Source organism: Rhinolophus sinicus, chromosome 15, assembly GCF_057876585.1.
Source record: "Rhinolophus sinicus isolate RSI-liver-muscle chromosome 15, RSI-T2T, whole genome shotgun sequence".
NCBI lineage: Eukaryota > Metazoa > Chordata > Mammalia > Chiroptera > Rhinolophidae > Rhinolophus > Rhinolophus sinicus.
In genome coordinates, this window is record NC_142515.1 from 27,135,655 (window position 1) to 27,149,838 (window position 14,184).

Below are 14,184 nucleotides of genomic sequence, written 5' to 3' on the forward strand. Positions count from 1 at the left end.
GAACCAAGCACACTGGCAAAGAGAATGAATTACTCTTAGACCTCTAAGTGCCATTTCTGTAGTTAAGGGTCAGCGTCCAATGGTTTGTGGGAGAGGGGCACACAAGAAATCAAGTTTGTTAGGAGAAAGGGGGAAATGGATGCCAGGATAGGCAAAACCAGAATCCACTACAATGCTTCTATTACCTTCTAACAGTCCTATAATCAAAGCAGTGGACACTAAAAGCAGGGGGAGATTATGGAGACAATAACAAAAAGATAACTAATTCTCGTTCCACAAATGAATTTGACATAAAATATACCACACATTTTATTTAAATTTTTTTTTTCAGTTACAGTTGACATTCAGTATTATTATATGTTAGTTTCAAGTGTACAGAATTGTGGTTAGACATTTGTATAATTTATGCAGTGATCCCTTCCCCCCATTAGTCTAGTACCCACCTGGCACTATACATATTTGTTGCAAATTTATTGACTGTAGGCTCTGTGCTTATTTTACATCCCTGTAACTATTTTGTAACTACCAATTTGTATTTCTTAATCTCTACACCTTTTTTCACCCAGCTTCCCAATCCCCTTTCCCTCTGGCAACCATCAGTTTGTTCTCTGTATCTGTGAGTCTATGTCTGTTTTGTTTGTCCATTTATTTTGTTTTTTAGATTCCAAATATAAGTGAAATCATATGGTATGTCTTTCTCAGTCTGATTTATTTCATTCACTTAACATAATACCCTCTAGTTCCATCCATGTTGTCACAAATGGTAAGATTTCATTCTTTTTTATGACTGAGTAATATTCCATTGTATATTGTACCACATCTTCTTTATCCGGTTATCTATTGATAGGCACTTGGGTTGCTTCCATATCTTGGCTATTGTAAATAATGCTGCAGTGAACATAGGGGTGCATATATCTGTCTGCATTTGTGTTTTGGATTTCTTTGGGTAAATACCCAGAAGTGGAATTGCTGGATCATAAGGTAGTTCTACTTTTAATTTTTTGAGTGACCTCCAAACTTTTCCATAGTGGCTGCACCAATTTGCAATACCACCCATACTGCATGAGGGTTCCCTTTTCTCCACATCCTTGCCAACACTTGTTGTTTGTTGATTTATTGATGATAGCCATTCTGACAGGAGTGAGATGATATCTCATTGTCGTTTTAATTTGCATTTCTCTGATGATTAGTGACATTGAGCATCTTTTCATATGTCTATTGGCCATCTGTATGTCCTCTTTGGAAATGTCTATTCAGGTCTTCTGTCCATTTTTTAATTGGATTGTTTGTTTTTTGGTATTGAGTTGTATGAGTTCTTTATACGTTTTGGATATTAACCCCTTATCAGTTGTATGTTGGCAAATATCTTCTCCTAATGAGTAGGTTGTCTTTTCGTTTTGTTGATGGTTTTCTTTGCTGTGTAAAAACTTTTTAGTATGATGTAGTCCCATTTGTTTATTTTTTCTTTTTGATTCACTTTGCAAATTGAACCCTATGCTTTCAGTTGCTACATCACTGCTTCTTCCATAATTTGCAACTTTCTGAAAATACAGTCGGCTTACAAGCTTTGCACTTTTTTCTTTGAAATTAACTTTGACACCACTTTTGAGGGTCCTGCTCTGGCACTGTTTCTTATCTCCAGGGGTCTTCATAAGCTCCTTTGTTTAGGAACTAATTCTTCATTCTTTGTTGACTTCTTTCAAAGACTTTTTGTCCCAGGACCTGAAACCTTTGTTCAGTTGAATTCTAGACTGAATAGATTCAATTTATAGCTTTATAAATCCCATTCTCTTCTGCAGTTATGTGAATCTCTTGAGAGGCCTTACATTAAGCCCCCTTTCCTGTTTCCTATTACGGATCAGGGTCCTGGCCTTTATCTTGGAATTGCACAATTGGCTTAAAGAACCCAAATCAGACATTATCCTACCTTTCTTTCTTTGAAGATGTTTTCCTACTTGTCTCATTGTCTTAGGACTAGAGTCATCATATTCTATTGTAATTTCAGAGATTTATCTTGGTTGTATTTGAAACTGGTATTTCAAAAAAAAAATTTTTTTTTAATTCTAACCCAATTGAGAAGCAAAATAAAGTGGTCTTTCCTCTCTTTGTTCTGGAAAGGCTTGCAAATAGACATCACTGTTACCTAAATCCCTTGGTGACTGCCTTCACAGTCCTTATCTCTGGGTTTTGCTCCAGGCTTCCTGCTGGAGGAGCCTCGAGCTTTTCTGTTATTCCTCAGGCACTACCTGCTCTATCTGGCCATCCCCAGATAAGACCATTCTGCCTGGATCTCTGCATACCTTCAGAGGCCAGGGCATAGCCTTCCATATTGTCCAAATTTTACCCAAAAGGAGACTTCAGATGCTGATTTTATTGAACTTTGTCTGATTGGCTGGAATGTTACTCTTTCACTTCCAAGCAGCTAACATGCTTTTTATGAGGAAGAATGACCACTTTGATTTAGTTGGGACTAAACCAGACTTAACTGCTGGCAGTGAATCATGATTTCCGATTGATTAGGTCCAGTTACCTTAATGGATCGAATTTCCCACAGAGACTTAGATCAAACCAACTGATTTCATTTTTAGTGCTGGTAAATGTGCTTCTTTTGCAGTCTCCACCATTTTATATTCAACAGAAACATTTAAAGAAAGTGTTAGCTAGGCTTAATGAAGAATCAAAGTAGGGAACTTGCTGATTTGTATCTTCAGAGAAATTGAATAAGAGGATATTAGTACTTCTTATTCAGTTTAAAGAAATCCACGTATTAAAGATCTCACTTCCAGGAGCTTCGTAAACCTTGATACAAGATAAATGTGGGCCTTCCATGGCTCAAGTAAACAGGCCTCATGACAAGAAGCCACAAAGAGGACTTTGAGAACACTTCTTATAGGTTCAGAAAAACCTCTGTCAGGCAGGTAACCTCTTCATGTCTGTTCTCCCATCCTATGTGGATTTCTCATGGCTGCATGAATTCACAGCCATACACAGCATCAGTGCCCTCCCCATCGTTGGGTTCTGAAGCAGTGGGCCCATTTAAAAAAAAATCAAATTTATTATGGTATAATTTACATATAATAAAATGCACACATTCGATAAATTTAGACAAATGTATACACACCTAGTATAACCACTGTCACAATCCAGATATAGAACATTTCCTTTACATAAAAGGTTTCCTTGCGCCTCTTTCACTCAGTCCTCCCCACACCCAAGTCCCTGGCCCAAGTAACCACTGAGAAAGTAACACCCATGAGACGCGGCTCTATCATTGTGGAAGAAACTTGTCTTTCCTAGAGTTTCAAACAAAGTATTATACAATGTGTTCTCAGTTGGGTCTTTCATTCAGCATCATGTTTTTGAGGTTCATCCATGTTGTTCTTGGATCAGTAGTTTGTTTCTTTTCATTGCTTGGTACTATTCCACTGGATGGATACACCACAGTTTGTCTATCCATTCACCTATTGATGGACATTTGGGTTGCTTCCAGTTTTTGGCTGGCCTTTGCTGGACATACGTTTTCATTTCTCTTGGGTAAATACTTAGAAGTGAAATGACTGGGTCCTGTGGTAAGTGGATGCTTAACTTTATAAGAAACTGTCAAACTGTCTTCCCAGAGTGGTTGTACTGTTTTACATTTTCACCAGCAATGTATTCGATTTCCTATTGCTCCATATTCTCACCAACACTATGCAGCCATTCTAGTAGGTGTGTAGTAGTATCTCATTGTAGTTTCAATTTGTATTTCTTTGATGACTACTGATGCTGAGGATATTTTTATGTGCTTATTGGCCATATTTATATTTTTTTGTGAAGTGAACAAATATTTATAAGCAACTTATATTTGCTAGGCAATGTGATGTTTCATCCACTGGCCCACTTGGACTTCTAGAACGGCCACCAGAGTTACACTATCCCTGCCCAGCCACACATCCTGCTTGTACCAAATCCCTTCCCTTTCTCTAGTCAGGAATCGGTAACTTTTTTTGTTAAATGCCAGATAATAAATATTTTGAGCTTTGTAGGCTGTAAACACTTTGTCACAACTCTTCAACTCTGTCATTGTAAAAGCAGCCATAGATAATATGTAAATGAATCAGTGTGGTTGTGTTCCAATGAAACTTTATTTATGGACCCTAAAAATTGCCACAAAATAGTCTGTAGATTTGTTTTCAACCATTTAAAAAGGTAAAAAGTATTCTTAGCTTGCAGGTGTAAGCTTGCCAAACTCTGCTGTAGATGGTTCAGAAGATTTCACCATGCACTGAGGGTACAGTAGAATCACAGAGTTGTAAGTTTGAATCCCATCTCCACCACTTACTGGTTATGTGACCTTGGACATATTTCTCCCCCTGCCTTTTAAAGGAGATTTTTTGGAAGTCTCAGACAATGCTTCCACTTATAGTTCATTGGCCAAAACTTAGTCACATAACCATATATAACTGAAAGGGAGACTGAGAAAGTCTTTTAGCTAACTGACCATGCACCCAGCTGAAAATTTGGGTTCTGTTACTGAGGCTGAATGAGAGCATGGGTGTAGGGGTAGGTAACGTAGTCTGTGTTATTCACTTACCCACAGCCCTGTCCAGGTATTCTCTGAGCCCTAGAGAGGTGCCTTATGAAGCAAGGATGTTTAAGTTACAATGAGAGAAACCAGATTTTAAAATTCAAGGAGTCTTAGTACATCAGTAGAAACTTTTGTTAGTAATGACAAAAGTATCGTGCCCCAAATCTTGAGAATATTGTCATTTCAGATCTTTTTTGCAATGCTCTTCCATACTCTGGGTCAGATTCTGAGGTTAATTCTATTTTTGGTGATGATAATACTTTGGTGAACAAAAGGTCAGCATGGGCTTTTTCTACCCTACTAGTCAGTAAAAATTCAAAATAAATAAGTATGATTATTTTAAATATTTTGCTTTGAGTCCCCCCCACCCCTGCAGTGCTTGTAGCACTAGACTTTTAGAAAATTGATAATGGTGACATTTTGAATGGATGGAGCCTTGTTTCACCATCTCAAAAGGATTTCATGATGGACCTAATCTTATTCTGAGTGGTCTAATAATATCTTTGACTTATTGTCTATGATAAGAGTATCCAGAGACATGGGGAGCTCTTTGAAAGTCATGGAGACAGTCATACAGGAATGACTTCTACTGAGCACACTACTGTTCAAATGGCCACAGAATAGGGCATCCCAAAAGCTTGGGCATATTAGGGTGGGAACAGGGGCCTTAGATTACATTATTTGGATTTAGAGGGGGAAGCCTTTCTGTGAAAATAACATCCTTTCATACTGTTATAGAACAAATAGAACATGTTGTTTATGCAATTTATATACTATGATTTTATCATGTTCCTGACAGTTGACAAAAACTATTTTGCTTTTGTGGAAATAGTGAGAACATATGACTGTTTGTTAGACTCCCCTCCTCTGCAAAGCTGTTTTATCTGAAAATGTGTTCTCTCCAAAATGGAAAAAAGGCACCATCTTCTTGAGGATTTTTTTGCAGGTGTTATTGTCTGTTAGCCGAGACCTCTGGTTTTTAATGTAAATGTTTAGGGTCACCTGGAACAGCTATAAATTATATAATGAATAGATTTATTGTGAAGTTGATGTATTCCAGTTTTTGAATCAATAAATGTCTTTCTCAAAATGCTGGTCCTGTATTATTTTGCTGCTAAATAATACAGAATCTTTGAGCATTGAGAATAGGATCCTATTATAAAGAAACCTGCACAGACTAAGGTTTTCATCTAGAACCTCTCTGAGGCATGATGAAGTCAGTGTCCTCATCTGAGAAACTTTTTATTCTAACAAGATAAACAAAATGTATCTTTCCCGATTGTAAAAGCAATCCATATGTATTGTAGAAAAAGAACACAGAGAAAGCTATAAAGGAAAAAATAAGAATCATCCATAGCCTCACTACCGGGCAATAACTGTGTTAAGTCCTTTGACAAACATCCTTTGGATTGTGAAATTAAATTAATGGTTTTTGAACCAGTTAAGCCTACCCAGTGGGCTACCCTAAAGTGATTTGTGACTAAGGAAGGGCTTTGAGCCTCTATAATACAAAGACTGCCTTCACTTAGCATTTACGGGGAGGAATATCTGCAAACATGAGTCTTCCTAAATGCACTAATTGCTAATACTGCAGCACGTACCCAAACAGTCCTTTCAGTATATATTTCTCAATACTTCTTGGAGATCATGGTTCCTAGGATGACGTAATACTTGGGAATGCTTTGATAAGAGGACCAGTACAGGCTCTAGTCCCTTAACGACATGAACAGTGTTTCCCTCAGCAGGGTGCAAGAAGGAAGAAAGGGGTGAAATTGGAGGGTATGGTCCCATCATCTCAGATTATCACTAGCCTCCTCCCAGGGATCTGAAATCCATGAGGCATCTTTGCCAAAAGCAAAGACAAATTATTTTCTGAGTCACTTTATTTCAGTGTTGGGATGGAGAGTAGTGGTGGTGTCTGTCTATGAAGACTTCTGGCGCAGCCATCTTTGTATTCCCTCTAATGCCAAGCACAGTGCCTGAAGCCTATTAATTTTGTAGTAGTTAATAAAAGTATTAGCAATTGTGTGAGAATAACCGAGGTCAAAGAGCACTTGAAGACACATGTTGACACCAGCTCACTTCTGATGCCTCTTAACTGAAAGGTACCCAGACCTTAGCTATGGTTGTCACCCGCCCTGGACAAGTCCCTAGCGCAGTACCCTAATATCTAGGAATGCAGGTAGGTACAGGAATAGTCTGCAGGCCAGTATAAGGCCGTGGCTGCAGTCTGCAGGCACATGCTGCTGAGCCCTGCACTTCTGTACTGCGGTGGTTGTCATGGCAAAAGAATGTCACCTACCGTCTCGGGAGCCTTCATGGAGAAGATATGCCTGTACAGTAAAAGTGCTTTGTTTCTGCGTTATACGTGGCATAGTTTTTCAAAGTACAGCCTCACGAGCATCTGCAGCAGAATAGAATCACCCAGAGTACCTTTTTAAAAGGCAGGTTCTCGATTCCCATTCCAGATTTACTGAATCAGAATCTTTTGGTCCTGAAGTCCAGACGATTCTTACGCACTCTGTTCTTTAAGAACCTGGTATTAAGTAGTGTTTTCAAGCTTTTTTGACTGCGACCTAGAATCAGAAGTAAGTTTAATGAAACAACACTTATACCTACTAGGGCAAGGCACTCATATATTTTGTTCTTTTTTATTCAATTTGCTGACTGTGACCCACTAAGTTGATTTCATGAACTACTAATTCTGAATTAGAACATTGGATTAGATGACTTTTAATGTTTCAGCATTAAGATTCTACAACTATGAAGAACTGAACAATATAAAAATAAACAATTTTATTCTTTTCTCCCTTCAGATTGCAGCCAATATAAAAATCGTTAAAATTCATAGATGCACCACAGGTGACATATCTGGGCTTTACTCTCATCTCTGCTACTAACTAGCTGTGACTTGGAACAATCAAAATCTTTGGGCTTCAGTTTTTATCATATGAAACATGAAGTTAATACTTTCCCCCTTTATATTTCATAAACTTTCTCAAATAAGTTTAAAACTATGAGGAAACTCTGTGAACTAAACACACACATTAATATAAGACTGTGTCCTTTTACATGAACTGTACTTGAAAACATTTGGACTTCAAGGCACCTCTCTTACAACACCTCTTGCCCTCTGGTCATATCTTCCACTCTCCTTGATTCCCTAGTAGATGACCTTTAGAAAAAAAAGTACTGCAGAAATCATGTGAATGTTTATGCAAATGTTTGGTTCTTGCTCTTACATTGTGTCTTAATTGCTTTCATGCAAGAGAAAATGTCCTGAAAAAATACTCTAGATCTTTGGTCTAGAGAACAATGTAGATCTTTGATCTCTGAGCTATATTAAGTCTTAGGCCTTTGTCATGCCGGGTGTCATGCGGTGTCTCAGCTCCCACTCCCCATATAAGAACGCAGGATATGGTGAGGCCAAAAAGGAACACCCACGGAGCCATACAGCTATATTCTCGCTGGCTGCTGGGTTAGAGACACAGGAAGCAGGGGCCACATGATCCACAACCTGCCGTCTGCTTCTCTGCCAACGAACCAACCCCACTTGCTAGCTGCAATCCATTTGCTAGCTTAGCCACGGCAGTTATATCAGTGGCTAATGGCTAACCGGTAACAGCTGATGGCCAATTAGTCACAGCTGATGGCCATCTAATAACTGAGACAGCACCTTTCCACGTCAGGCCGAGAACCTGGGAACTGCACTCCTGAATCTGTCCCCACAGCGTTATAAACAAATTCCCCTTGTTCTAATAAAAAAATGCGTAGGCACTCCAGATAGGAGCCAGTCTTCTGATACTCTGTTGTTGTAGGCACCTATCAGTTGCCAGGTAGTTGAGCTCTATTTGGAGCCCCACCCCCCAAAAAAGCAGCAGCTCTTGCCTAGCCTCACCCTCGAAAATTCCTTACCACAACTCACACACAGATCCACCCCGTCCACTGTCCCAGAGGTGATGACCAGCCACTGAAGGTTCTCTGAAGAGACTCAAGTCATCAACAGCAGAAAGGTTGGGTGGTGCCCAGTCCTGCAGGTTTCAACAGGTTAATCTCTCGTCTTTTCTTGTCCTCATGCTCAATGAGCAAATCTCTAATCCCTGCTGGGATTTTCATTCCCACATAGCCTGCAAACAGAAAGTTTCAAAGTTACTAAATAGACCCTGATACTAATTAGATTCATCTGCTTAAAATGTGGCATTGCCTTATCTTTCCTCAGTCTCCAATCAAAAAATCTTCAATAGTGTTTGCCTACAAAATAAATCTAAAGCACTAAAAGTATATATATATATATATATATATATATATATATATATATATACTTTTATATATATAAAAATATATAAATACATACTTTATATACATAAAAGTATACATATATACACATACATACACACTTTATATATATATATACATATATATGTGTATGTGTGTATATATATATATATATATATATATATATATATATATACACACACACACATACACACACACATACACAGAGGGTGCCAAAAATGTATACACATTTTTTTTAAAGTTTATTGGGATGACAATTGTTAGTAAAGTAACATAGATTTCAGGTGTACAATTCTGTATTACATCATCTATAAATCCCATTGTGTGTTCACCACCCAGAGTCAGTTCTCCTTCCATCACCATATATTTGATTGTATACACATTTTAGGAAAGGAAAACAGTATTAAACTTGTAATACTCAACATACACCGATAACAAAAGATGAAAGGAAATCATGTTTGACTTCTGTAATTACAAGAGGTGCTCAAAGTGGTTACCATCAGCGTCCAGATACTTCTGATTACGGCGAACCACTGCTTGAGCATAGATAACATCTCTTAAAATATGTGCGAGGTCTGACAATTAAGTTCGTGAACTCATCCTAGAAAAACTGCTACATACCTCATTGCTGAATATCACTACCACCACCTTCGAAGTACTCCCCTTGGGAAGCTATGCACTTATGCCGGTGCCTAGTCCACCCGTCAAAGCAATTTTGGAACTCTTTTTCTGGAACGGCCATCAGAGCTGTCGTTGTATTACCCTTGATGTCCTGAATGTCATAAAAATGTCTTCCTTTCCATATTTCCTTTATCTTCGGGTAAAGAAAGAATTCATTGGGGGCCAGATCAGGTGAATAGAGAGGGTGTACCAAAACAGTTATTTTACTGGCTAAAAATTCCCTTACAGACAGTGCTATGTGAGCTGGTACATTGTCGTGATACAAGAGCCATGAATTGTTGGCGAAAAGTTCAGGTCGTTTTCGTCTAACTTTTTCACACAGCCTTGTCAGCACTTCCAAATAGTAAACTCGGTTAACTGTTTGTCCAGTTGGTACAAATTCATAATGAATAATCCCTCTGATATCAAAAAAGGTTAGCAACATCATTTTGACTTTTGATTTGGACTGATGGAACATTTTTGGTCATGGAGAATTGGCTGACTTCCATTGTGCACTTTGATGCTTTGTTTTAGGGTCGTATTGGTACACCAAAAGGTCTTGGCAAACTTCGACTCTCCTTTGCTTTTTTTTTTATCGGTGAGCTCCTCGGAACCATTTTTGCACACACCTTTCTCATACCAAGATTTCAGTCAAGATTTTTCCTGTTTATCAATGTTTACTTGGTCTGCTATGCTTTTCACAGTCAGCCGACGATTTTCACGCACAATTTGACAAATTTTTGCAATGTTTCTGTCAGTTCTGCTCGTTACTGGCTGCCCTTACCTCTCTTCATCAGTGATGCATTCTCTCCCCTCAGAAAAATGTTTAATCCATGTGTACATTGCCATTTTCTTTATGGCATTATCCCCATAAACTCGGACTAACATGTCCCTGATTTCACTTCCACTATTGAAAGTTTAACAAGAAATTTAATGTTTGTTTGTTGCTCTAATTCAAGCTCATTCTCACGACGGCACACAGAAACATGCAACAACAATAATGAACGCCACTCAGCAAGACACCACCACACATTGGCACGAACACTGTAAAACACTGATATACCAAAGTTAGGAAACCTTACCGAGCTGTTTGTACAGAGCTGCCAGTGTAACTGGCACAGTGGCAAGTTCGGCGAACTTAATTTGCCAGACCTCGTATACATTTTTTCAGCACCCCTTGTGTGTGTGTGTGTGTGTGTGTGTGTGTGTGTGTATTTAAGAGCAATGTCAAAGAGTTTACTGCCTATGTTTTCTTCTAGGAGTTTTATGGTTTAAGTCTTTAATCCATTTTGAGTTTATTCTTTTATATGGTGTGTGAAGGCTTGTAGATTTTTGATGCATAGAAAGGTTATCCTTTCTTCAGAGTTAGGAAATAATTCTTCCATGATTCCTTTCATCAAAGTTTAAAATTTTGAGATGGGGATCAGTTTTATTTTTCCAAGTGGGTTCCTAATTGACCCAACTCAATTTATTAAGTAATGTGTATTTTCCTCCACTGATTTGAGGTATCATATTTATCACATATTAAATTCCATATATGTTTAGGTTTATTTTTGGAATTTGTTTTGTTCTCTGAGTCTATTTCTGTTTAGGTTTTATTTTGGAATTGTTTCATTGAATTATCTGTCAACTCATTTGTCAGTGTCATAGTGTTTTATTTATTGCAGGTTTATAGTTTAATGTCAGAGTTCAGCATTTCCTAATTATTCTTGCTGGTTTTTAAAAATTAGCTTGTGAAATTGTAAATTTATAGATTAAGAATTGACATCTTTATGATGTTGACGCTTCCTATCCAAGAATATGGTATGCTTTGTTCAAGTATTCTTTTGTGTCACAAGCATTTAAAAATTTTCTTCATACTGATCTTGCACATTTCTTATATTTATTGCTAGGCATTTTGTCTTCTTTTGGTGGCCATTATAATTGAGTATATCTTTTATTTAATCTGATAGTTGTGTATATATATGAAAGCTATTTAATTATGTATCCAGCCAATTTACTGAATTCACTTGTTAAAGTTTTCCAGTTTATAATCTTGGAGTTTCCAGGTTTACAATCATTATCTGCAAATAGTGGTAATTTTACTTCTTCCTTTCCAATTTTTTAAACTCTATTTTCTTTTGTCTAATGGCACTGCATGCATGTATGTTTGTTTTCTCTTTTTTTTATGTTTATTATTATTATTATTATTATTATTGGGGAAGGGGAACAGGACTTTATAGGGAAACAGTGTGTACTTCCAGGATTTTTTTCCAAGTCAAGTTGTTGTCCTTTCAGTCTTAGTTGCAGGGGGCGCAGCCCACCATCCCTTGCGGGAGTCGAACCGGCAACCTTGTGGTTGAGAGGACGGACTCCAACCGAGCCATCTGGGAGGCAGCTCAGCTCAGGGTGCCCTGTTCAATCTTAGTTGCAGGGGGCGGAGCCCACCATCCCTTGCGGACTCGAGGAATTGAACTGGCAGTGGGCAGTCGTTGAAAGCCCACTGGCCCATGTCGGAATCAAACCAGCAGCCTTCAGAGTTAGGAGCATGGAGCTCTAACCGCCTGAGCCACCAGGACAGCCCGTTTTCTCTTTTAATTTCTGCTTTTTTCTTTCCTTCTGTTTTTGTTTCGTTTACTTGTTCTTTCTCAGACTTTTTCAGTTGGATGTTTTCTTTTGGGCACTGTTTCAGCTTTATCCTAGAATGCGTAGAATGTTCATTATAGTGATTTTCTACATACTCTGAAATTTTGGTTTGGATTTATTTTTTAATAAATTTTATTGGGGAACAGTGTGTTTCTCCAGGGCCCATCAGCTCCAAATTGTTGTTCTTCAATCTAGTTGTGGAGGGCGCAGCTCAGCTTCAAGTCCAGTCGCAGTTTTCAATCTTTAGTTGCAGGGGGTGCAGCCCACCATCCCACGCAGGAATTGAACTGGCAATCTTGTTGTCGAGTGCTCGCACTCTAACGAACTGAGCCATCTGGCCGCTCCTCTGGAAGCTCAGCAGCAGTTCAGTCTTCAATCTAGTTGTAGAGGGTGCAGATCATTGGCCCATGTGGGAATTGAACCGGCAACGCTGTTGTTCAGAGCTCACGCTCTAACCAACTGAGCCACCCAGCTGCCCTTGGATTTCTTATTTGATGAAGGGATTGTTTGGGATTTTTATGAGTCCTGTTATATATATTTTTTATTCACTGCATTTTCATGAGAGTGTTTTTGACATTAATCCTACTTTTTGGGATTTATTGCTGTTTTCTTTATGGATTATTACATAAAATTTGTGAAAGTTCACATTAGAGTTTAATATCAAAGAAAAATTAGGTATAGTTAATTATTAGTACACTACAGTGCTTATTTGTGCACAAGGGAAAACAGTAATGGATTAATTTCATCTAATGAAGGAAAAAATGGGAATATTTTTGCAGCTTGGAAACCAAGGATTTAGTTTTCCTTGGGTGAGCTGCAGGTTAGCTGGCAGATAGCAGAGACCAGTCAGGGCATTCCGTTCTTAGGCACATAGACAGGTAGGTGCTTATATCCTCTATTGTTTTTAATATTGTTGCAAGGTTATTTGATCCACAGATATTCGTAACTGTTTATCATGAATTGTTAAGTTTAACGTTATAGAGTGCCCCTCCTCCCCCTTTTTTGGTCTGGTTTAATACGTTTGGGCCTGAATTAGGCCTCATCTGTTATTAAGATGTTGCTTATTGTTTGAGTACTCTCTTTACTCATCCTTCTATCTTTAACCCTTCTAAATCATTTTTGTTTTTTATATAGCATAGATTTGAGCTTTGCTTTGTGATTCAGTCTGAAATTCTTTTTAATAGCTGAGTTTAGCCCACTTACATTTTTTGATATGTTTGGTCTTGTGTCATATTATTTTATTATGCTTTCTGTATTTATATTTTTAAAAAATATTTTACTAAATAGACTATTTGCTTTGTTTTCCATATATATTTCTTTTGATAATTAGGAAGGTTTTATTTTTATTTCAAGTTACCTTTGTAACACCCTGATTGTATAATGCCCTCAATTCTCTATTTATTTATCCAGACTTTTAGTATCTGTATTTCCATTCTATAAGTAATGATTGATAAGCTGGACTTACTTAAAATTTAAAACTTCTTCTCTGTAAAAGATAATGTCAGGAGAAGGAGAAGACAAGCCACAGACTGGAAGAAAATGTTTGCAAAAAACATATTTAATAAAGGATTGTTATCCAAAATAATACAAAAAACTCTTTAAAAATCAGTAAGATAACAAACAACTTGACTTAAAAAAATTGGCTAAAGACCTTAACAGACAGCTCACCAAAGAAAATACACAGATGGTAAGTAAGCATATGAAAAGTTGCTCCACATACTTTGTCATCAGAGAAATGCAAATTAAAACGAGATATGACCACACACCTATTAGAATTGCCAAAATTTGTAACACTGACAATACCAAATGCTGGTGCAAATGTGGAGCAATAGGAACTCTCATTCATTGTTGGTAGGACTGCAAAATGGCACAGCCCCTTTGTAAAACAGTTTGGCAGTTTCTTGCAAAACTAAACATACTCTTACCCTATGATCCAGTATTTACCCAAAGGAGCTGAAGCTTATGTCCACAGTAAAACCAGATGTTTACAGCACCTTTATTTATAATTGCTGAAATTGGGAAACAACCAAGATGTC

The 14,184-nt window shown here is 37.8% G+C and overlaps 1 protein-coding gene across 1 annotated transcript in view; it reads right to left on the bottom strand.

Moving 5' to 3' along the window:
• Positions 1-307: 307 nt before the first annotated feature.
• Positions 308-14,184, bottom strand: part of CCNJ (cyclin J) — a 35,404-nt gene continuing 21,527 nt past the window's right edge. Inside the window, exons 7-8 of the transcript XR_012498477.2 lie at positions 8,483-8,694; positions 308-7,143 (exon numbers count right to left, since the gene is read on the bottom strand). The gene's annotated coding sequence lies outside the window, so the exon portion shown is untranslated. The remainder of the gene's footprint in view (positions 7,144-8,482; positions 8,695-14,184) is intronic.